Source organism: Scyliorhinus torazame, chromosome 9 (genome assembly GCF_047496885.1).
Source record: "Scyliorhinus torazame isolate Kashiwa2021f chromosome 9, sScyTor2.1, whole genome shotgun sequence".
Lineage (NCBI taxonomy): Eukaryota > Metazoa > Chordata > Chondrichthyes > Carcharhiniformes > Scyliorhinidae > Scyliorhinus > Scyliorhinus torazame.
The window spans coordinates 270,294,739-270,320,065 of NC_092715.1; the positions used below are offsets into that span (position 1 = coordinate 270,294,739).

The 25,327-nt window shown below is 53.4% G+C and overlaps 1 non-coding gene across 1 annotated transcript; it reads right to left on the reverse strand.

Moving 5' to 3' along the window:
- Nucleotides 1-24,908: 24,908 nt before the first annotated feature.
- Nucleotides 24,909-24,981, reverse strand: trnah-aug (transfer RNA histidin (anticodon AUG)). Its single transcript has one exon. It is a non-coding gene; the product is annotated as a tRNA-His (tRNA).
- Nucleotides 24,982-25,327: the final 346 nt, after the last annotated feature.

Consider the following 25,327-nt stretch of genomic DNA (forward strand, 5'->3'; position numbering starts at 1 on the left):
GGCCTGTAGTAAACCCCCAACATTGTGACTGCACCCTTCTTATTCCTGATCTCTACCCATATAGCCTCACTGCCCTCTGAGGTGTCCTCCCGCAGTACAGCTGTGATATTCTCCCGAACCAGTAGCGCAACTCCGCCTCCCCTTTTACATCCCCCTCTATCCCGCCTGAAACATCTAAATCCTGGAACGTTTAGCTGCCAATCCTGCCCTTCCCTCAACCAGGTCTCTGTAATGGCAACAACATCATAGTTCCAAGTACTAATCCAAGCTCGAAGTTCATCTGCCTTACCAGTAATACTTCTTGTATGAAAACATATGCACTTCAGGCCACCAGACCCGCTGTGTTCAGCAACTTCTCCCTGTCTGCTCTGCCTCAGAGCCACACTGTCCCTATTCCCTAGTTCTCCCTCAATGCTCTCACCTTCTGACCTATTGCTTCCATGCCCACCCCCCTGCCATACTAGTTTAAACCCTCCCGTGTGACACTAGCAAACCTCGCGGCCAGGATATTTATGCCTCTCCGGTTTAGATGCAACCCGTCCTTCTTATACAGGTCACACCTGCCCCGGAAGAGCTCCCAGTGGTCAAGATAAGGGAAACCCTCCCTCCTACACCAGCTGTTTAGCCACGTGTTTAGCTGCTCTATCTTCCTATTTCTAGCCTCACTGGCACGTGGCACAGGGAGTAATCCCGAGATTACAACCCTCGAGGTCCTGTCTTTTAACTTTCTGCCTAGCTCCCTGAACTCCTGCTGCAGGACCTCATGCCCCTTCCTGCCTATGTCGTTAGTACCAATATGTACAACGACCTCTGCCTGTTTGCCCTCCCCTTCAGGATACCCTCTACCCGCTCGGAGACATCCTGGACCCTGGCACCAGGGAGGCAACATACCATCCTGGAGTCTCTTTCACGTCCACAGGAGCGCCTATCTGTGCCCCTGACTATAGAGTCCCCTATTACTATTACTCTTCTGCGCTTTGACCCTCCCTTCTGAACATCAGAGCCAGCTGTGGTGCCACTGCTCTGGCTGCTGCTATTTTCCCCTGATAGGCTATCTCCCCCGACAGTATCCAAAGGGGTATATCTGTTCGAGAGGGGGACAACCACAGGGGATTCCTGCACTGACTGCCTGCCCTTTCTGGTGGTCACCCATTTCTCTGCCTGCACCTTGGGTGTGACCACATTTACATAACTGCGATCTATGACGCTTTCCGCCACCTGCATGCTCCTAAGTGCATCCAATTGCTGCTCCATCCGAACCATGCGGTCTGTGAGGAGCTCCAGTTCAACCGTATCAAGGCCGACATCGCCAAGGCCGCGATGCACGCGGTCGACGAGACGCTCCCCTTTCACGTTGAGAGCGATGCATCAGCCTTCGCTCTAGCCGCCACCCTCAACCAGGCAGGCAGGCCCGTGGCATTCTTTTCCCGCACCCTCTATGCCTCCGAAATTCGGCACTCCTCCGTCAAAATGAAGGCCCAAGCTATCGTTGAAGCTGTGCGGCATTGGAGGCATTCACTCCCCTCACAGACCAACGGTCGGTTGCCTTCATGTTTAACAACATGTGGTAGTCACCACTGACGTATATATTGTATATATAGGATGTTGATTTTGGTGCTTTACGGTAAGGCCCCTGTACTACAGGTACGGGGGGAGATCCCTGCCTGCTGGCTCCGCCCAGTAGACGGAGTATAAATATGTGTGCTCCCAGTACAGCAGCCATTTCGTCAGCTGCTGTAGGAGGCCACACATCTCAGTGTAATAAAGCCTTGATTTCACCCAACTCTCGTCTTTGTGTAATTGATCGTACGTCAATTTATTACACTGAGTTTTTCAGAAGATGGACCTCCGCATCAATCCGGATCGCCTGCAGCGGCATCCGCAAGCAGACAACGCCAAAAAGGCCATTGAACATTGGCGAGCCTGTTTTGAAGCGTACATCGGGTCTGCGCCAGATGAAATTCCAGAAGCACAGAAGCTCCAAATCCTTTACACACGGCTGAGCTCCAACGTCTTTCCACTCGTCCAGGACGCACCGACCTGCGCAGAGGCCATGGCGTTACTGAAGGAAAACTACGCTCAGCGGGCTAACACACTCTACGCCAGGCACCCCCTCTCCACGCGGTGTCAACTTCCCGGTGAGTCGGTGGAAGATTTCTGGCGCGCCCTGCTCCCCCTAGTTAGAGACTGTGACTGTCAGGCCGTTTCGGCCACGGAACACTTGAATTTGCGAATGAGAGACGCATTTGTTACGGGCATAGGGTCTGACTACATCCGTCAGCGCCTCTGAGAGGGGGCCACGCTTGATCTCGCGGCGACCAAAAAAACTAGCGCTTTCACTTACGGCCGCATCACGCAAAATTCAGGCCTATGCCCCCGACCGCGCGGCCCACCCCCCCTGTGCATCGTGGACTCCGCAGACGGCCGCCCCATCGTGGACCCCATCAGCGACCGCCCTCAGCCAATCTCACACCTGTGCCGCACGGCAGCCAACCAAACCCGGGGGGCCCAAATGCTACTTCTGTGGACAGTCAAAACACCCCCGACAGCGCTGCCTGGCACGGAGCACCCTCTGCAAGGCCTGTGGCAAGAAGGGACATTTTGCTGCAGTGTGCCAGGCCCGCTCAATCGCCGCTATTGTCCCGGCACCCGCCACATGCAGCCAGTGGGCGCCACCATCTTCCCCTCCTATGACCACGTGCGGCCAGTGGACGCCGCCATCTTGCCCGACTCGCAACATGTGCGGTCCGTAGGCGCTGCCATCTTGTTCCTCCCAGGTCCAACGGGCACCACCATCTTGCTTCCCCCACGACACGTGCGGCCCGTGGGCGCCGCCATCTTACCCGACTCAGGACCCATGCCCGTCGGGCACCTCATCCGGCCGCTCATCGCCTGCAACCACCAACGACCAGCCGCGTCTCGCCTCGGTCACGATTGCCCAGTCTCGACCACACAACCTCGCGACTGCTTCAACTAAAGTGAAGGTCAACGGGCACGAGATCTCCTGCCTGCTGAACTCCGGGAGCACTGAGAGCTTCATTAACCCTGAAACGGTAAGGCGCTGCTCCCTCGCGGTACACCCCGCTAACCAGAGAATCTCCCTGGCCTCTGGGTCCCACTCCGTGGTGATCCGGGGGTACTGCATCGCCACTCTCACTGTCCAGGGCGTGGAGTTCAGCGGCTTCCGCCTCTACGTCCTCCCCAACCTCTGCGCTGCCTTGCTACTTGGCCTGGGCTTCCAGTGCAACCTCCAGAGCCTAACCCTGAAATTCGGCGGGCCCCTACCACCCCTTACTGTGTGCGGCCTCGCGACCCTTAAGGTCGACCCACCTTCCCTTTTTGCAAACCTAACCCCGGATTGCAAACCCGTCGCTACCAGGAGCAGACGGTACAGCGCCCAGGACAGGACCTTCATCAGGTCCGAGGTCCAGCGGCTGCTTTGGGAAGGCATCATCGAGGCCAGCAACAGCCCCTGGAGAGCCCAAGTGGTAGTGATCAAAACTGGGGAGAAAAACAGGATGGCCATTGACTGCAGCCAGACCATCAATCGGTACACGCAGCTCGACGCGTATCCCCTCCCACGCATATCTGATATGGTCAATCAGATTGCACAGTACTGGGTCTTCTCAACAGTGGACCTGAAATCTGCCTACCACCAGCTCCCCAGCCATAAGGCGGACCGCCCATACACCGTGTTTGAGGCAGACGGCTGCCTTTACCACTTTCTTAGGGTTCCCTTTGGCGTCACCAACGGGGTCTCGGTCTTCCAAAGGGAGATGGACCGAATGGTTGACCGGTACGGGCTGCGGGCCACTTTCCTGTACCTGGACAATGTCACCATCTGCGGCCACAATCAACAGGTCCATGATGCCAACCTTGCCAAATTTCTCCACACCACCACTCTCCTCAACCTCACGTATAGCAAGGAGAAGTGTGTGTTCAGCATGAACCGATTAACCATCCTCGGCTATGTGGTCCAGAACGGAGTTCTAGGGCCCGACCCCGATCGCATGTGCCCCCTCATGGAACTCCCCCTCCCCCACTGCCCCAAGGCCCTCAAACGTTGTCTGGGATTCTTTTCGTATTACGCCCAGTGGGTCCCAAATTATGCGGACAAGGCCCGCCCACTCATTCAATTCACTGTTTTCCCACTGACGGCCGAGGCTCACCAGGCCTTCAACCGTATCAAGGCCGACATCGCCAAGGCCGCGATGCACGCGGTCGACGAGACGCTCCCCTTCCGAGTCGAGAGCGCGATGCATCAGCCTTCGCTCTGGCCGCCACCCTCAACCAGGCAGGCAGGCCCGTGGCATTCTTTTCCCGCACCCTCCATGCCTCCGATATTCGGCACTCCTCCGTCGAAAAGGAGGCCCAAGCCATTGTTGAAGCTGTGCGACATTGGAGGCATTACCTGGCCGGCAGGAGATTCACTCCCCTCACAGACCAACGGTCGGTTGCCTTTATGTTCAATAACACACAGCAGGGTAAGATCAAAAGCGATAAATTCTTGAGGTGGAGGATCGAGCTCTCCACCTACAATTATGAGATTTTGTATTGCCCCCGATGTCCTATCCCGAGGTACATGTGCCAGCGCACAAGTGGACCGACTCCGGACTCTGCACGACAACCTCTGTCACCCAGGGGTCACACATTTTTACCACTTCATTAAGGCCCGCAACCTGCCCTACTCCATCGAGGATGTCAGGGCGATCACCAGAGACTGCCAGGTCTGCGCGGAGTGTAAACCGCACTTCTCTGGCCAGACCGTGCGCGCCTGGTGAAGGCCTCCCGCCCCTTTGAACGCCTCAGCGTGGACTTCAAAGGGCCCCTCCCCGCCACCGACCACTACACGTACTTTCTCAGTGTGGTCAATGAATATTCCCGATTCCCCTTCGCCGCCCCATGCCCCGATATGACATCTGCCACCGTCATCAAAGCCCTCAACACCATCTTCACTCTGTTTGGCTTCCCTGCCTATGTCCACAGTGACAGGGGATCCTCATTCATGAGCGATGAGCTGCGCCAGTACCTGCTCAACAGGGGCATTGCCTCAAGCAGGACGACCAGCTACAACCCCCGGGGAAACGGGCAGGTGGAGTGGGAGAATGGGACGGTCTGGAGGGCCGCCCAGCTGGCCCTACGGTCCAGAAATCTCCCGGCCTCCCGCTGGCAGGACGTCCTCCCCGACGCACTTCACTCCATTCGGTCGCTCCTGTGCACCGCGACCAATGCAACCCCCCATGAACGTCTCTTTGCCTTCCCCAGGAAGTCCACCTCCGGGGTTTCGCTCGCAACGTGGCTGGCAGTTGCAGGACCCGTTCTCCATAGACACGTCCGACTCCACAAGGCGGACCCGTTGGTTGAGAGGGTTCAGCTACTTCACGCCAACCTGCAGTACACCTACGTAGCGTACCCCGACGGCCGCCAAGACACCGTCTCCCTCAGGGACCTGGCACCAGCTGGTTTCACACACTCTGACCGCCCCCCCCCCCCCCCCACCCTGGCGCTTCTCTCCCCTCCCCCTGGCGCACCCCACCGCAGCCCCCGCTCCGGGACAATTTGTCCTCCCCTTATTCACACCCGGGGATGAAGAGGATGTCGACACACTCCCGGAGTCACCGAAGACCAAGCCACCGCCGGAGTCACCACCAGCACTGCGGCGCTCTCAACGACAGATCAAGGCACCGGGCCGCCTGAATTTGTGATATTATCTGTACTTCTAAAACACAACTTTCTGTATATAGTTCTCCACCACCCCCACCAGACTCATTTTTTAAGCAGGGGGTGAATGTGGTAGTCACCACTGATGTAGATATTGTATATATAGGATGTTGATATAGGTGCTTTACGGTAAGGCCCCTGTACTACAGGTACGGGGGTGGATCCCTGCCTGCTGGCTCCGCCCAGTAGGTGGAGTATAAATATGTGTGCTCCCAGTACAGCAGCCATTTCGTCAGCTGCTGTAGGAGGCCACACATCTCAGTGTGATAAAGCCTCGATTACATCCGACTCTCGTCTTTGAGTAATTGATTGTGCATCACAGCACACAGCGGGATAAGATCAAAACTGATAAGTTCTTGCGGTGGAGGATCGAGCTCTCCACCTTTAATTACGAGATTTTGTATCCCCCCAGTAAGCCCAACGAGCCCCCCCGATGCCCTGTCCCGAGGTACATGTGCCAGCGCACAAGTGGACCGACTCAGGACCCTGCACGACGATCTCTGTCACCCAGGGGTCACCCGCTTTTATCGCAACAAGCGAAAGATGGCAAACTGGGCGAGGGACGGCTGACATCATTGTCCCAACGGAGTTCGAGGAGGCAGCAGCTGAGCTGCCTGGGAGGGCAGGGATCAATCCCGTGGGAAAGGGGAGACAGGGATCAATCCCGTGGGAATGCGGAGACAGGGATCATTCCCGTGGGGAAGGGGAGACAGGGATCAATCCCGTGGGAATGCGGAGGGCAGGGATCAATCCCGTGAGAAAGAGGAGACAGGGATCATTCCCGTGGGGAAGGGGAGACTGGGATCAATCCTGTGGGAATGGGGAGTCAGGGATCATTCCCGTGGGGATGGGGAGCACGGCCTGTCCCAGCAACTTAGTCCAGATCACAGCTCCATCACCACCAAATCCTGACAATCGCAGTGAGTCAGTTTTATGGAGCTCAAGCTACATAGGGCAGCACAGTGGTTAGCACCGCTGCCTTACAGCGCCAGGGACCGGAGTTCAAATTCGGCTTTGGGTCGCTGTCTGTGCGGAGTCTGCACGTCCTCCCCGTGTCTGCGTGGGTTTCCTCCGGGTGCCCCGGTTTCCTCCCACAGTCCAAAGATGTGCGGGTTAGGTGGATTGGCCGTGATCAATGCGTGGGGTTATGGGGATAGGACGGGGGAATGGGCCGAGGTAGAATGCTCTTTCACAGGGCCGGTGCAGACTCGATCGGCCAAATGGCCTCCTTCCGCACTGTCGGAATTCTTTGATTCGATGCTCATCAACAGAACCTCGATTCTCTCTGTTCTCCGTCCCGGCAGATGGAGGCGCACAGACAGCTGGGCAGCATTCCGGGCCCCAGGTCACGTCCGGGAAGGAGCCGGAGGAAGACCCGTCTCAGTGATCACCCATAACCCCACCAGCGCAGAGACACACATCTCGGTGGGGGCACATCTCTCAATTAGGATCAGGCTCACTGTGTGGAGAACACCTCACGGACACATCCCCACCGCAGAGGCAGAGACATCCCAGAGCTCCAGCACTGTGAGGACAGCTGGAGACCAGCTCCCCGCTCACTCAGACAATCAGCCTCAGCAAGCGGCTGCCAGCTCAGTGCTGGAGATCTGACAACAGACAGCCCGACGTCAGGCGGAGCGTCGACAACCACTCCAGGCCAGAGTGAACGATGGGGATGGAGAGCGTCGACAATCACTCCAGGCCAGAGTAAACGATGGGGATGGAGAGCATCGACAATCACGCCAGGCCAGAGTAAACGATGGGGATGGAGAGCGTCGACAATCACTCCGCAGACCAGAGTGAACGATGGGGATGGAGAGCGTCGACAATCACTCCAGGCCAGAGTGAACAATGGGGATGGAGAGCATCGACAATCACTCCGCAGACCAGAGTGAACGATGGGGATGGAGAGTGTCGACAATCACTCCGCAGACCAGAGTGAACGATGGGGATGGAGAGCGTCGACAATCACTCCAGGCCAGAGTGAACGATGGGGATGGAGAGCGTCGACAACCACTCCAGGCCAGAGTGAACGATGGGGATGGAGAGCGTCGACAATCACTCCAGGCCAGAGTGAACGATGGGGATGCAGAGCGTCGACAATCACTCCGCAGACCAGAGTAAACGATGGGGATGGAGAGCGTCGACAATCACTCCGCAGACCAGAGTGAACGATGGGGAGGAGAGCTTCGACAATCACTCCGTAGACCAGAGTGAACGATGGGGATGGAGAGCGTCGACAATCACTCCAGACCAGAGTGAACGATGGGGGAGGAGAGCGTCGACAATCACTCCAGGCCAGAGTGAATGATGGGGATGGAGAGCGTCGACAATCACTCCAGGCCAGAGTGAACAATGGGGATGGAGAGCGTCGACAATCACTCCGCAGACCAGAGTGAACGATGGGGATGGAGAGCGTCGACAATCACTCCGCAGACCAGAGTGAACGATGGGGATGGAGAGCGTCGACAATCACTCTAGGCCAGAGTGAACGATGGGGATGGAGAGCGTCGACAACCACTCCAGGCCAGAGTGAACGATGGGGATGGAGAGCGTCGACAATCACTCCGCAGACCAGAGTGAACGATGGGGATGGAGAGCTTCGACAATCACTCCGCAGACCAGAGTAAACGATGGGGATGGAGAGCGTCGACAATCACTCCAGGCCAGAGTAAACGATGGGGATGGAGAGCATCGACAATCACGCCAGGCCAGAGTAAACGATGGGGATGGAGAGCGTCGACAATCACTCCGCAGACCAGAGTGAACGATGGGGATGGAGAGCGTCGACAATCACTCCAGGCCAGAGTGAACAATGGGGATGGAGAGCGTCGACAATCACTCCGCAGACCAGAGTGAACGATGGGGATGGAGAGCGTCGACAATCACTCCAGGCCAGAGTGAACAATGGGGATGGAGAGCGTCGACAATCACTCCGCAGACCAGAGTGAACGATGGGGATGGAGAGTGTCGACAATCACTCCGCAGACCAGAGTGAACGATGGGGATGGAGAGCGTCGACAATCACTCCAGGCCAGAGTGAACGATGGGGATGGAGAGCGTCGACAACCACTCCAGGCCAGAGTGAACGATGGGGATGGAGAGCGTCGACAATCACTCCAGGCCAGAGTGAACGATGGGGATGCAGAGCGTCGACAATCACTCCGCAGACCAGAGTAAACGATGGGGATGGAGAGCGTCGACAATCACTCCGCAGACCAGAGTGAACGATGGGGAGGAGAGCTTCGACAATCACTCCGTAGACCAGAGTGAACGATGGGGATGGAGAGCGTCGACAATCACTCCAGACCAGAGTGAACGATGGGGGAGGAGAGCGTCGACAATCACTCCAGGCCAGAGTGAATGATGGGGATGGAGAGCGTCGACAATCACTCCAGGCCAGAGTGAACAATGGGGATGGAGAGCGTCGACAATCACTCCGCAGACCAGAGTGAACGATGGGGATGGAGAGCGTCGACAATCACTCCGCAGACCAGAGTGAACGATGGGGATGGAGAGCGTCGACAATCACTCTAGGCCAGAGTGAACGATGGGGATGGAGAGCGTCGACAACCACTCCAGGCCAGAGTGAACGATGGGGATGGAGAGCGTCGACAATCACTCCGCAGACCAGAGTGAACGATGGGGATGGAGAGCTTCGACAATCACTCCGCAGACCAGAGTAAACGATGGGGATGGAGAGCGTCGACAATCACTCCAGGCCAGAGTGAACGATGGGGATGGAGAGCGTCGACAATCACTCCAGGCCAGAGTGAACGATGGGGATGGAGAGCGTCGACAATCACTCCAGGCCAGAGTGAACGATGGGGATGCAGAGCGTCGACGATCACGCCGCAGACCAGAGTAAACGATGGGGATGGAGAGCGTCGACAATCACTCCGCAGACCAGAGTGAACGATGGGGAGGAGAGCTTCGACAATCACTCCGTAGACCAGAGTGAACGATGGGGATGGAGAGCGTCGACAATCACTCCAGACCAGAGTGAACGATGGGGGAGGAGAGCGTCGACAATCACTCCAGGCCAGAGTGAACGATGGGGATGGAGAGCGTCGACAATCACTCCAGGTCAGAGTGAACGATGGGGATGGAGAGCGTCGACAATCACTCCGCAGACCAGAGTGAACGATGGCGGAGGAGAGTTTCGACAATCACTCCGCAGACCAGAGTAAACAATGGCGGAGGCGAGTTTCGACAATCACTCCGCAGACCAGAGTAAACAATGGCTGAGGAGAGTTTGGACAATCACTCCGCAGACCAGAGTAAACAATGGCGGAGGAGAGCTTCGACAATCACTCCGCAGACCAGAGTAAACGATGGCGGAGGAGAGCTTCGACAATCACTCCGCAGACCAGAGTGAACGATGGCGGAGGAAAGCTTCGACAATCACTCCACAGACCAGAGTGAATGATGGGGATGGAGAGCTTCGACAATTACTCCGCAGACCAGAGTAAACGATGTGGGAGGAGAGCTTTGACAATCACTCCGCAGACCAGAGTAAACGATGGCGGAGGAGAGCTTCGACAATCACTCCGCAGGCCAGAGTGAACGATGGCGGAGGAGAGCTTCGACAATCACTCCACAGACCAGAGTGAATGATGGGGATGGAGAGCTTCGACAATTACTCCGCAGACCAGAGTAAACGATGGGGGAGGAGAGCTTTGACAATCACTCCGCAGACCAGAGTAAACGATGGCGGAGGAGAGCTTCGACAATCACTCCGCAGGCCAGAGTGAACGATGGCGGAGGAGAGCTTCGACAATCACTCCGCAGACCAGAGTGAACGATGGGGAGGAGAGCTTAGACAATCACTCTGCAGACCAGAGTAAACGATGGGGATGGAGAGCGTCGACAATCACTCCGCAGACCAGAGTGAACGATGGGGAGGAGAGCTTCGAAAATCGCTCCGCAGACCAGAGTAAACGATGGCGGAGGAGAGCTTCGACAATCACTCCACAGACCAGAGTGAACGATGGGGATGGAGAGCTTCGACAATCACTCCGCAGATCAGAGTGAACGATGGGGTAGGAGAGCTTCGACAATCACTCCGCAGGCCAGAGTGAACGATGGGGAGGAAAGCTTCGACAATCACTCCGCAGACCAGAGTGAACGATGGGGATGGAGAGGTTCGACAATCACTCCGCAGACCAGAGTGAACGATGGGGGAGGAGAGCATTTACAATCACTCTGCAGACCAGAGTGAACGATGGGGAGGAGAGCTTCGACAATCACTCCACAGACCAGAGTGAACGATGGGGTAGGAGAGCTTCGACAATCACTCCGCAGACCGGAGTGAACGATGGGGTAGGAGAGCTTCGGCAATCACTCCGCAGGCCAGAGTGAACGATGGGGAGGAGAGCTTCGACAATCACTCCACAGACCAGAGTGAATGATGACGGAGGAGAGCTTCGACAATCACTCCGCAGACCGGAGTGAACGATGGGGTAGGAGAGCTTCGGCAATCACTCCGCAGGCCAGAGTGAACGATGGGGATGGAGAGGTTCGACAATCACTCCGCAGACCAGAGTGAACGATGGGGGAGGAGAGCATTTACAATCACTCTGCAGACCAGAGTGAACGATGGGGAGGAGTGCTTCGACAATCACTCCACAGACCAGAGTGAATGATGGGGAGGAGAGCGTTGACAATCACTCCGCAGACCAGAGTGAACGATGGGGAGGAGAGCGTTGACAATCACTCCGCAGACCAGAGTGAACGATGGGGAGGAGAGCTTCGCTAATCACTCCACAGACCAGAGTGAATGATGGGGAGGAGAGCGTCAACAATCACTCCGCAGACCAGAGTGAACGATGGGGAGGAGCGCTTCGACAATCACTCCGCAGGCCAGAGTGAACGATGGGGATGGAGAGCATTGACAATCACTCTGCAGACCAGAGTGAACGATGGCGGAGGAGAGCGTCAACAATCACTCCGCAGACCAGAGTGAACGATGTGGGATGGGAGAGCTTCGACAATCACTCCGCAGACCAGAGTGAACGAAGGGGAGGAGCGCTTCGACAATCACTCCGCAGGCCAGAGTGAACGATGGGGATGGAGAGCATTGACAATCACTCTGCAGACCAGAGTGAACGATGGGGAGGAGAGCGTTGACAATCACTCTGCAGACCAGAGTGAACGATGGCGGGGGAGAGCTTCGACAATCACTCCGCAGACCAGAGTGAACGATGGGGATGGAGAGCATTGACAATCACTCTGCAGACCAGAGTGAACGATGGGGAGGAGAGCGTTGACAATCACTCTGCAGACCAGAGTGAACAATGGGGAGGAGAGCGTTGACAATCACTCCGCAGACCAGAGTGAACGATGGCGGAGGAGAGCTTCGACAATCACTCCGCAGACCAGAGTGAACGATGGGGAGGAGAGCTTCGACAATCACTCCGCAGACTAGAGTGAACGATGGGGGAGGAGAGCTTCGACAATCACTCCGCAGACCAGAGTGAACGATGGCGGAGGAGAGCTTCGACAATCACTCCGCAGACCAGAGTGAACGATGGGGATGGAGAGCATTGACAATCACTCTGCAGACCAGAGTGAATGATGGCGGAGGTGAGCGTTGACAATCACTCTGCAGACCAGAGTGAACAATGGGGAGGAGAACGTTGACAATCACTCCGCAGACCAGAGTGAACGATGGCGGAGGAGAGCTTCGACATTCACTCCGCAGACCAGAGTGAACGATGGGGATGGAGAGCATTGACAATCACTCTGCAGACCAGAGTGAACGATGGGGAGGAGAGCGTTGACAATCACTCTGCATACCAGAGTGAACAATGGGGAGGAGAGCGTTGACAATCACTCCGCAGACCAGAGTGAACGATGGCGGAGGAGAGCTTCGACAATCACTCCGCAGACCAGAGTGAACGATGGGGAGGAGAGCTTCGACAATCACTCCGCAGACTAGAGTGAACGATGGGGGAGGAGAGCTTCGACAATCACTCCGCAGACCAGAGTGAACGATGGCGGAGGGGGGCTTCGACAATCACTCCGCAGACCAGAGTGAACGATGGGGATGGAGAGCTTCGACAATCACTCCGCAGACCAGAGTGAATGATGGCGGAGGAGAGCTTCGACAATCACTCCGCAGACCAGAGTAAATGATGGGGAGGAGAGCTTCGACAATCACTCTGCAGGTCAGAGTAACCGATGGGGAGGAGAGCGTTGACAATCACTCCGCAGACCAGAGTGAACGATGGGGAGGAGAGCGTTGACAATCACTCCGCAGACCAGAGTGAACGATGGGGAGGAGAGCGTTGACAATCACTCTGCAGACCAGAGTGAACAATGGGGATGGAGAGCGTCGACAATCACTCCGCAGACCAGAGTGAACGATGGGGAGGAGAGCTTCGACAATCACTCCGCAGGCCAGAGTGAACAATGGGGATGGAGAGCTTCGACAATCACTCTGCAGACCAGAGTGAACAATGGGGGAGGAGAGCTTCGACAATCACTCCGCAGACCAGAGTGAACGATGGGGAGGAGAGCTTCGACAATCACTCTGCAGACCAGAGTGAACGATGGCGGAGGAGAGCTTCGACAATCACTCCGCAGACCAGAGTGAACGATGGGGAGGAGAGCTTCGACAATCACTCTGCAGACCAGAGTGAACAATGGGGGAGGAGAGCTTCGACAATCACTCCGCAGACCAGAGTAAACGATGGGGAGGAGAGCTTCGACAATCACTCCGCAGACTAGAGTGAACGATGGGGGAGGAGAGCTTCGACAATCACTCCGCAGACCAGAGTGAACGATGTGGGATGGGAGAGCGTCGTCAATCACTCTGCAGACCAGAGTGAATGATGGCGGAGGAGAGCTTCGACAATCACTCCGCAGACCAGAGTAAACGATGGGGAGGAGAGCTTCGACAATCACTCCGCAGGTCAGAGTAAACGATGGGGAGGAGAGCTTCGACAATCACTCCGCAGGTCAGAGTAAACGATGGGGAGGAGAGCTTCGACAATCACTCCGCAGACCAGAGTGAATGATGACGGAGGAGAGCTTCGACAATCACTCCGCAGACCAGAGTAAACGATGGGGAGGAGAGCTTCGACAATCACTCCGCAGGTCAGAGTAAACGATGGGGAGGAGAGCTTCGACAATCACTCCGTAGACCAGAGTAAACGATGGGGAGGAGAGCTTCGACAATCACTCCGCAGACCAGAGTAAACGATGGGGAGGAGAGCTTCGTCAATCACTCCGCAGACCAGAGTGAACGATGGGGAGGCCAGCCACATTTTATCCGTTGATGTGGTTCCGACATGCGAGTGGTGAGTTCCTGACGGTCACCTTGGGAAGGCTGCTGACCACCTTGGATCCAACAGGTCCTGCTGGACTAGTGCTCATCCCTGCACACCCTGGTGGGCACCGTCAGCGTGTTGGCCACATGGGGACAAGGCACTTTGACCTCCCTCCAGGTTCCCCATCTCCTGCACCAAGGCAGTGATTGGGTTGGAAAGTTAGGACGTTCTGGTTCACAGGTTGTAGCGCACAGAGACTCCGTGAGACGAATAGAGTGAAGTCGATGAGGCTTTATTAAGCGTGTCTGTTCCCCCGCAGCTCAATAGTAAACTGGCCTGTGGGGGAAGACTCCGGCTTCTTATACTCCGCCTTCAGGGCGGAGCTTGAGGTCAACGGCCAACCAGGACCCGGGATCTGTCAGCCAATGACATTAGGGCTTCCAGTCCCACATGACCCCCAATACATACTACCACATTCACCCCTTGTCAAAAATGAACCCGGCAGGGTGATGCTTCGTATGGTGGTAAGGGTTTACAGGGCTAGTCCTGGGAGGACAAAACATTCACATGGCAATACAGTATTGGACAATTTCGTCCTGTTGCAACTATTTACAGAGGGTATGGGAAGAAAAGCAAAATGTTCTTGTGAACAGTCCATATTTGTTTTACATCGACGCCACGAGTCGGTCGGGCGGTCTGGTCGTCCGTGTCGATCGCCTCGGCCCCGGCGGTGGTGGTGGTGCTTGTACCAGTGTTGTCGCCTCCAGGAGCCGTACGGTTTCAGCTCGGGCTTGATTCTTGGTCGGTGCTGAGGGGAGGGGAACCGATCCTCCTGGGAAGGGGGCGGTCGCGGGGTGCGGCGGTGGCAGGAAGGGGGGGGGTTGGGTTGATGGTGTTGGGGGGGGTGTGCGTGTTGCCGAAGAGTGGCGGATTTCTAAGGCGTGGAGGGTCCGGGAGAAAAAGGCCATGGGTCTGCCCGTTTGGTTAAGGGTGGCCGCTAGAGCTACGTCGGAGGCGTCGCTCTCGACCTGGAAGGGGAGGGACTCGTCGATGGCGCGCATCGTGGCCTTTGCGATATCCGCTTTGATGCGGCTGAAGGCCTGGCAAGCCTCTGTCGACAGAGGGAAGGTCGTGGTCTGTATTAGGGGGCGGGCCTTGTCTGCGTACTGGGGGACCCACTGGGCGTAGTACGAAAAGAACCCCAAGCAGCGTTTCAGGGCTTTTGGGCAGTGCGGGAGGGGAAATTCCATGAGTGCGCGCATACGTTCGGGATTGGGGCCTATTATCCCATTGCGCACTACGTAGCCCAGAATGGCTAGCCGGTCGGTGCTAAAAACGCACTTGCCCTCGTTGTACGTGAGGTTCAAGGCTTTGGCGGTCTGGAGGAATTTTTGGAGGTTGGCGTCGTGGTCCTGCTGATCGTGGCCGCAGATGGTTACATTGTCGAGATACGGGAACGTGGCCCACAACCCATGTTGATCAACCATTCGGTCCATCTCCCGTTGGAAGACCGACACCCCGTTTGTGACGCCAAAAGGGACCCGTAGGAAATGGTATAATCGCCCGTCTGCCTCGAAGGCTGTGTACTTGCGGTCACTTGGGCGGATGGGGAGCTGATGGTAGGCGGACTTGAGGTCCACGGTGGAGAAGACTTTATATTGGGCAATCCGATTGACCATGTCGGATATGCGGGGGAGAGGGCACGCGTCTAGTTGTGTGTACCTGTTGATGGTCTGGCTATAGTCAATGACCATCCTTTGTTTCTCCCCTGTCTTCACTACTACCACTTGCGCTCTCCAGGGACTATTGCTGGCCTGGATTATGCCCTCCTTTAGTAGCCGCTGGACTTCGGACCGAATGAAGGTCCGGTCCTGGGCGCTGTACCGTCTGCTCCTAGTGGCGACGGGTTTGCAATCCGGGGTGAGGTTCGCAAACAAGGATGGGGGTTGCACCTTGAGGGTTGCGAGGCTGCAGATAGTGAGTGGGGGTATGGGGCCGCCGAATTTGAACGTAAGGCTCTGTAGATTGCATTGGAAATCTAATCCCAGCAAGGTGGGGGCACAGAGTTGGGGAAGGACGTTTAGTTTGTAGTTTTTGAACTCCCTCCCCTGCACCGTTAGGGTAACTATGCAGAATCCCTGGATCTGTACGGAGTGGGATCCTGCAGCTAGGCAAATCTTTTGTGCGCTGGGATAGGTGGTCAAGGAACAGCGTCTTACCGTGTCGGGGTGTATAAAGCTTTCCGTGCTCCCGGAGTCGACTAGGCATGGCGTCTCGTGGCCGTTTATTAGTACCGTTGTCGTCGTCGCCTGGAGTGTCCGGGGCCGAGCTTGATCGAGCGTAATCGAAGCGAGCCATGGTTGTAGTAGTGGAGTGGGGTCCGTTGTTGCCGTCCAAGATGGCGTCGGGGATGAACAAAATGGCCACCCCCATACATCGCACGTGGCTGGGGGGTCACAAGATGGCGGCGGGGGTGGACAAAATGGGCGCCCCCACGCGTCGTACAGGTCTGGGGCGGTCCAAGATGGCGGCGCCCCTCATCCCCTCGTGGTGGCCGGGACCCAAAATGGCGGCGTCTGCAGGTCGCACATGGTGTGCTGGGGGGGGGGGGGGGGCTGGGGGGCGCTAGGACCGTGAGCGCTAGGACCGCGAGCGCTAGAACCGCGCGGAGCTCCCTCACCGGGGACAGCGGTGGCCGGGGCCCAAGTAGGTGGCGCCGGCGGGTCAGGCGCGGGGTGGGGGTTAGGGTGGCGTTAGGGCCGTGACAAACTCCCTCCTCTCCGTGGAGAGTGTTGGCCGGGACCCAAAGCGGTAGCGCCGGCGGCGGGTCATACATGGGCTGCGGGGAGGGGGGTTGGGGAGCGTAGGCGGCGTGCAGGGCTCCCAGTTCTCCCGGGACCGCGGTGGTCGGGACCCAGAGCGGCTGCGCCTGCGGGTCGTACATGGCGTGCTGGGGGGGTTGGGGCGCGTAAACGGCTTGCAGGGCTCCCTGTGCTCCATGGACGGCGGCGACCTCGCGGGACCGGCACACAACCGCATAATGGCCCTTTTTCCCGCAGCTTTTGCAGATAGCTGCGCGGGCCGGGCAGCGCTGTCGGGGGTGTTTCGCCTGGCCGCAGAAATAACAGCGGGCGCCCCCGGTGCGACTCGGCGTTTGGATCGCGCAAGCCTGTGGGGTGTCCGGGGGGGGTAGGGGGTTTGCCGCGACGGGTACGTACGGGGCCCAATGGGTTGCCGCGCGGTCGGGGCCGTAGGCGCGGGTATTACGCGCGGCCACGTCTAGGGAGGCTGCTCGGGCCCGTGCCTCTGAGAGTCCGAGCGACTCTTTTTCTAGAAGTCTTTGGCGGATTTGGGAGGATTGCATACCTGCCACAAAAGCGTCGCGCATTAACATGTCCGTATGTTCGTTTGCATTCACCGACGGGCAGCTGCAGGCTCGTCCCAAAATCAGCAGCGCGGCGTAGAACTCGTCCATCGATTCTCCGGGAGCTTGCCGTCTCGTCGCGAGCTGGTAGCGAGCGTAGATTTGGTTAACAGGGCGGACGTAGAGACTTCTCAGTGCTGCGAACGCCGTCTGGAAATCGTCCAAGTCTTCGATGAGGGAGAAAATCTCCGTGCTCACCCTCGAGCGCAGGACCTGCAGTTTTTGGTCTTCTGAGACTCGGCCGGTGGTCGTTCTGAGGTAGGCCTCGAAGCAAGTCTGCCAGTGCTTGAAGGCTGCTGCCGCGTTCACTGCGTGGGGGCTGATCCTCAGGCATTCCGGAATGATCCTGAGCTCCATAGTCCTCTTTTTTTTTGGCACGCTTAATAAATTGTAGCGCACAAAGACTCCGTGAGACGAATAGAGTGAAGTCAATGAGGCTTTATTAAGCGTGACTGTTTCCCCCGCAGCTCGATAGTAAACTGGCCTGCGGGGGAAGACTCCGGCTTCTTATACTCCGCCTTCAGGGCGGAGCTTGAGGTCAACGGCCAACCAGGACCCGGGATCTGTCAGCCAATGACATTAGGGCTTCCAGTCCCACATGACCCCCAATACATACTACCACACAGGTGTGCGGCCACAGTAAAGAAATTGCACCTTTGTGAATACATTTGATGGATTTGTCAATGTTTTGGACAAATGAAGGTGTGAATTTGTGCATTGGAATCCTCTTAGATAAGGTTTAACCCTGCTCTCACTCAGTGATAGTGTCCCTCTGTCACATTAACATTCATCTGACGTTAATCTGCTTTGCACTAATCTCCACACCCTTGGGTGATGTCAGCGAGATGGGTTTAAGTCTTTATTACAAGTGTGTGATGTAAACTTTTCTAACCCTTGGTAAAGGAGCAGCATTGTGTGAGGGCAGCTAATCAGCACTGATAATTTAACGGGGCTGCAATTTAACGGGACAAAAACAGAGTCCCGTGTTGGGCACGTTTAGCGGGCTGTTGCTGGCCACCTGCAGCGCCGAGAACGACATCGCTATTTAACGGGTATTAAGACCCTGTAGTTAGTACCCAATATTAACCCTTCAATGGGACTTACCCTCTTTTTGGCTTGGCTGAGGAACGCACGTCAAGGCCACACTTACCTCATTTCCTGGACCGAGGAGCTCAGCTTGCCAATGTAGGGAGGTAACTTGTGGATCAGGGGGCATCGGGGCGGGGTGGGGCAGCAACAATGTGATCGAGATATGGAAGGGTTTGAACTCAGAGGCTTGAAGGGGCAAATGTTAGTGGAATAGATTGAAATACATTGGATGAAGACTTGAGGGAAGGTGTAGTATAAGGGCCTGGCACGTTTAGGGTTAATGTGGGTCTGACTACAGTACTGCTCAGACAGTGAGATATGAGAGCATATGACCTTGGGCTCAGTCTAGCGTTTGACAGCCATGTGCACAAGCGAACATGGAGACAGCGTGAGCTTGAACCCTTTACTGTCTATACTTACGGACAGAGTTCTTGTAGTTAATAAATACATACAGTAAACCTACTTAAGACTATGAAGACTTCATTAAGACTTACCGAATGATATCCAACATCCTAACAACACAAATCTTTGTGACCACAGACTTGTGGGTCTTAATTGCTGCTCAGATGTCTGATTTCACACAGCTTATTAAAAATGTAACTAAGCACTATTACAATTTCAAAGAGCCAGCACAGACATGATGGATGAATGGCCTCCTTGTGTGCTGTATGATTCCATGATATGGTGGAGGAGGGGACCAGCAAAAGGAGCAATGTTGGAGAGGTAGAATTGATGAGGCCATAACTCAGGTCAACATCAAGTCCTCCATCCCATAGAACAGCAATTGAGAAGCCACAGTAAAACGTGCAGTTCAGAGCACTGTCAAACTCCAGGAGTTATTGGTGGCATTGCTGAGATTATCCAGATCCTTGGACACAATTCCATTTACAAACCTCAAAAATGCTCTGTTCCCCAATGTCTCAGTATTTTTAGTGGTCAGCAGCACAGGATTATGTTGCTACAGAGAATTCCAACAGTGCAGAAGGAGGCCATTCAGCCCATCGAGTCTGCACCCACCCTCTGAAAGAGCACTCTTCCTCAGCCCGCTCCCCTGCCCTACCCCTGTAACCTCATCTAACCTGCACGTCCTTGGACTGTGGGAGGAAACCGGAGCACCCGAAGGAGACCCACGCAGACACGGGGAGAACGTGCAGACTCCGCACAGACAGTGACCCGAGGTCAGAATTGAACCCGGAACCCTGGTGCTGCCACTGTGTCACTGTGCCGCCCTTCCCACTTCCCAGTCAGTATTCCCGGTCGTTTATTTAAGGGAATCTTTAGTGCTTGTTCTATTTGAAGGAGGAAGCAAACTTGATACATGCCCTCTGCAACCATTGCTAATGACATCAATGTCCGAATAAGAGCCCCTCCTGCCCCACGCGGATTATGGTTGTCACCTTGGCAGTTTAACAATGAACTTGTAATCTGGTTAATGTGATCCACAGCAAAAAAAACAGATTCATTCAATGGAGTGATTGCCCAAGAACGTCCAGCCAGAAGGAGGCCATTCAGCCCATGGTGACTGTGCTAGCCCCATGGCAGAGCTAAGCAGTTAGTCTTACACCTCTGCTCTGTCCCCTAAGCCCTGCAATATTTACCCCTTCACTGTTGATTCCTTTGCACCTTTCAACAGATGGGTTTTACTCCCGCCACTGATATATTATCGCCATGTGAAATGGGAAAACAATTGGCTCTGTATCTGAACAGACATTGTCATATCCTTTACCCTACAAGGAATTGCACAATCGCAAACATTAAAAATTGCACTCAATATAATGCTAATTTAGTTTGAAAATCAGACTCGAGTTGAATACAGTTACTAATGAATACAGCATTGACTGTGTCTCCAGTTACCTGAGAAGCTCCATCTTTGAGTAATTACAGACAAATCCATGCTTCCTCTTGGCTCTGTGGCTATTCAGTGAATTCTGAGTAAAATCAGAACTATATAGAGTACCATTTGAATCGACATGTCTAATTTAATTTGCTTAAATGTTTCGGGCAATTTATTACAGTTTTCCAAACTCACAATCAGACTGCATTTACCTTGACATTCTTGGATAGTTTCCTAGTGCACGGTTAAAGAGAATCTCCACTAAAGCATCCAACCGGGATAGGGATACTTTGGCTCGGATATTTACGTCTCTTTTGCTTCTCTCTCCGAGTTTTTTTTCCCAGTCTGTACATTTATTTTTCTTTCCACTTTAATTCTTCTCTCAATCTGCTCTCCCCACGCCCCGCAATGCTCCAGATTCCCGTTCCTCCGCCAGAGAATGGCTGCTGACATTTCCCCAGATTCCCAGATTTATGTTGGAAAATTGGTGGGGGATTGTTATTTTCGAAAAAGGAAACCTCACAGTGTTTTGGAAGCTACACTCAGCATTCTGGAAGCTGTGACAACTGAGCTAATTGATAGAGAATTAACTGCCTTGGATAAAGGAGAAGGGAGGTGGAATTTTCCATTGACAAAAATAATTTAGTTTCCACACATGTTACCAAACGGAGATCGAGCTCACTCTGAATATCTCTATTTCGTGATTCCATCTTTTGACAATAGATTTCTCCCAATAGTTCCAATCTCTCATATTGTGTGATTGTCTTTGATTGTCCTCGTGCCTCAGTCGCTGAAGGTAAGCGCGCAGGTACAGCAGGCAGGGAAGAAGGCAAATGGTATGTTGGCCTTCATAACGCGAGGATTTGAGTAGAGGAATAGAGATGCTTTACAGCAATTGTAAAGGGCATTGGTGAGGCCACACCTGGACTATTGTGCGCAGTTTTGGTGTCCTTACCTGAGGAAGGATGTTCTTGCTCTAGAGGAAGCGCAGCGAAGGTTTACCAGACTGATTCCTGGGATGGCGGGACTGTCATATGAGGAGAGACTAAGTCGGTTAGGATTATATTCATTGGAGTTTAGAAGAGTGAGAGGGGATCTCATGGAAACTTACAAAATTCTAACAGGATTAGACAGGGCAGATTCAGAAAGAATGTTCCCGATGGTGGGGGAGTCCAGAACTAGGGGTCATAATTTGAGGATAAGGGTTAAACCTTTAGGACCGAATTGAGCAGAAATTTCTTCACCCAGAGAGCGGGGAATCTGTGGAATACACTCCCACAGAAAGTAGTTGAGGCCAATGTTGTGTAATTTTAAGAAGGAATTCGATACAGCTCTTGGGGCGAAAGGGATCGAGGGATATGGGGGGAAGGTGGGATCAGGGTATTGAACTTGATGATCAGCCATGATCATAATGAATGGGGGAGCAGGCTCGAAGGGCCGAATGGCCTCCTCCTGCTTCTATTTTCTATGTTTCTGTTGCTATTTAAAACTAAATTTGCCTCGGGTGTCAGGTTATTTTTCTGTGAATAAAAGCAAAATACTGAAGCTGCTGGAAATCTGAAATAAATCAGAAAATGCTGGAAAAGCTCAGCAGGTCTGGCAGCGTCTGTGGAGAGAGAAACAGAGTTAACGTTTCGAGTCCCTATTGACCCTCCTACAGCTTTTCTTGTGAAGACTGTTTTAGTGTGTGTGTGTCTGTATATACGTGTGTGCATGTGTGTGTGTCTGCATAATAATAATAATCTTTATTGTCACAAGTAGGCTTACATTAACACTGCAATGAAGTTACTGTGAAAAGCCCCTAGTCGCCACATTCCGGCGCCTGTTCGGGTACACAGAGGGAGAATTCAGAATGTCCAATTCACCTAACAAGCACGTCTCTCGGGACTTGTGGGAGGAAACCGGAGCACCCGGAGGAAACCCACGCAGACACGGGGAGAACGTGCAGACTCCGCACAGACAGTGACCCGAGCCGGGAATCGAACCTGGGACCCTGGCGCTGTGAAGCAACAATGCTACCCACTATGCTACCGTGCTGCCCACATGTGTGTATGTGTATGTATGCATGTGTATCTACTGGTGCATGTGCTGTACACATATGTAAGAATTTCATTGTTTTAATTCTAGGTGGCTAATGTTGCTTAGTTACGCACATTTCTGTTTATTTAAACAAGAATACGAAGATTTCTGGTGACATTATTGGTTTAAAGGAGTTGCTCAGCTGAACAATGAACTATTTCGGATGTCGCAATTCACCTGGCATTAGTTTAACAATAGCAATAACGTGCATTTGTATAGCACCATCATCATAGTACTATCGCAGGGGTGATACTAACCGAAGAGACAATAGGACAGGTGAGCGTTGCTCAGAGAGGTGGGTTTTAAGGAATGTCTTAAAGGAGCAGAGGCAAGAGGTGCAGAGGTTTAGGGATAGAACTCCCGACATTAAGGCCTAGACACAGGCACAGACACCAGTAATGGGGTTGACTAAATTCTGTTCTTTTAGTTTCAGTTTGAATTTAGATGTAAGCAGTCAAAAGGAACTGAATAAAAAGGTGCTCAGAAGTTTGCACAACTGTTTTAAAAAAGTATTTGAATGACAAGTTCCCTCTTTAAAATAACAACCGAGCATTCTGCCTAATTTAATGCTGCCAGTAAACCGATGCTGAAACCTCTTACTCTTCTCCTGGTGTGTAATGTAAAAATATTTAAGTCCTTATGGATTAATGCTGACCACTGTTTAAATTACAATTATTATGACAGGTTAAATTGCTGAGAATAGGTCAAAGCTTGGATCCATATGAAGAAGGTCTTACTCAGCCTTGCATTATTTATTGAGAGAAAATACATTATATTGATTTTAGGTAAGAAAAGTATATGTGATATTGTTAAGGAACTGACAACATCGTACATAAACCTTAAAACACATAATGTCGAGCAATCATATTTTGCAGACACAACTAAAATTCAAACTACTATTGAATAGACTATTATGTTTGGTGTGAGCAGTAGTCTTAATCCAATATCACCAAAATTGACATAAATTCATTCACCCCAGAATTTATTGTCCATCCCTAATTCTGGTCGAGAAGGTGGTGGTGAGGCACCTTATTGAGTACAACTGAATGACTTGTTAAACCCTTCACCAACAATCTGTCCTGGTCCACCCCCGTCGACGCTCCCACCAAGAAAGCACAACGCCTATACTTTCTCAGGAAACTAAGGAAATTCTGCATGTCACATTGACTCTTCCCAATTTTTACATGTGCACCATAGAAAGCATCCTATCTGGCTGCATCACAGCCGGGTATGGCAACTGCTCGGCCCAGGACCACAAGAAACTTCAGAGAGTCGTGAACACAGCCCAGTCCATCACACGAACCTGCCTCCCATCCATTGACTCCATCTACACCTCCCGCTGCCTGGGGAAAGCGGGCAGCATAATCAAAGGTCCCTCCCACCCACTTTACTCACTCTTCCAATTTCTTCCATCGGGCAGGAGATATAAAAGTCTGCGAACGCGCAATAACAGATTCAAAAAAAGTTCCACCCCGTAGTTGCCAATCTCCTGACTGACCCTCTTATGGATTGGACTGATCTCTCCACACATCGTCTCTACTGAGTAGTACTACACTCCGTATGATTCACCCGATGCCTGTGTCTATGTATTTACATTGTATATTTTATGCTTACCTTACTATATATTTTCTTTTCATGTACGGAATGTTTTATCTGAACTGTACGCAGAACAATACTTTTCACTGTACTGAGGTATGTGGCGACTAGGGGCTTTTAACAGTAACTTCATTGCAGTGTTAATGTAAGCCTACTTGTGACAATAAGAAAGATTATTATTATATCAGGGGTAATGGGAGAACTCATCAAATCAAGAGGCCAGCAGGAGTGGTCCCTCCTATTTGTGTTGGATCTTTCCACATAACCTGGCAAATTTTCCCAATCAAATATTTATCCAATTGCCTTTTGAAAGTTATTATTGAATCTCCACCAATCGCGCTTTCAGATTGTAACCATTGTGGGAAGGTGATGAGGGATATGGGATACGGGTGGCTGTGACAGGGCAGAAGGCAAGTCATAAAAATGGGCGGTGAAGGAGGAGAGTTGCTTCCACATTATCATAGATCTCCTCAGTCACCTGCCTGCACCTGGTTGGCTGCACCACCTGCAAAGTGAGAAGGGCTGAGATTTTGGTGGCCAGAGGTAGGGGTCTGGATCCCACAAGTTGGCAAATCCCAGTCATTCCCACTCTTTAGTGTTCTGGTTTATCAGAGATACGCAGAGAAGACGTACCAGCTTCTGTCTGTGTCTCAGACGTTTATTCAATGCTGACACAACATTTGGTCTTTATGAAATGAAATGAAATGAAAACCGCTTATTGTCACAAGTAGGCTTCAAATGAAGTTACTGTGAAAAGCCCCTAGTCGCCACATTCCGGCGCCTGTTCGGGGAGGCTGTTACGGGAATCGAACTGTGCTGCTGGCCTGCCTTGGTCTGCTTTCAAAGCCAGCAATTTAGCCCTGTGCTAAACCAGCCCCTATAGATTTAAGTCCGAGCCAGCCAGGAGTCGAACCTGGAATCTCCTGATTCATAGTCAGACGTGTTATCCATTGCGCCACTGGCCCATACGGGTGCATGCATGTTGCTTTAAGCCCATGAATGACACAGGTGCCTGCTTGCGATGCCCAAGTGCTGCTGTGTCTGGGATATTGGTGGGGCCTTCAATGGGTTAAGTGTATACTCTACCCTGCCAAATCCTGCCTCGAGAGGCCTCCGGCAGAATCTCTGGGCCACGATGCTGTGAGGATGTGAAGCCTGGAATGAACAGACAGTCATAATTCCAGTCAGTGGATTGAAATGACAGCTACCCATCAAACCGGAAGATTTGAGGTGATTATTCCGGGTCTTTTGTCCTCTTGGAATTCTTTAATTCCTCCACTTTGGGCTCCATCCATGACATTTTAAATTTGA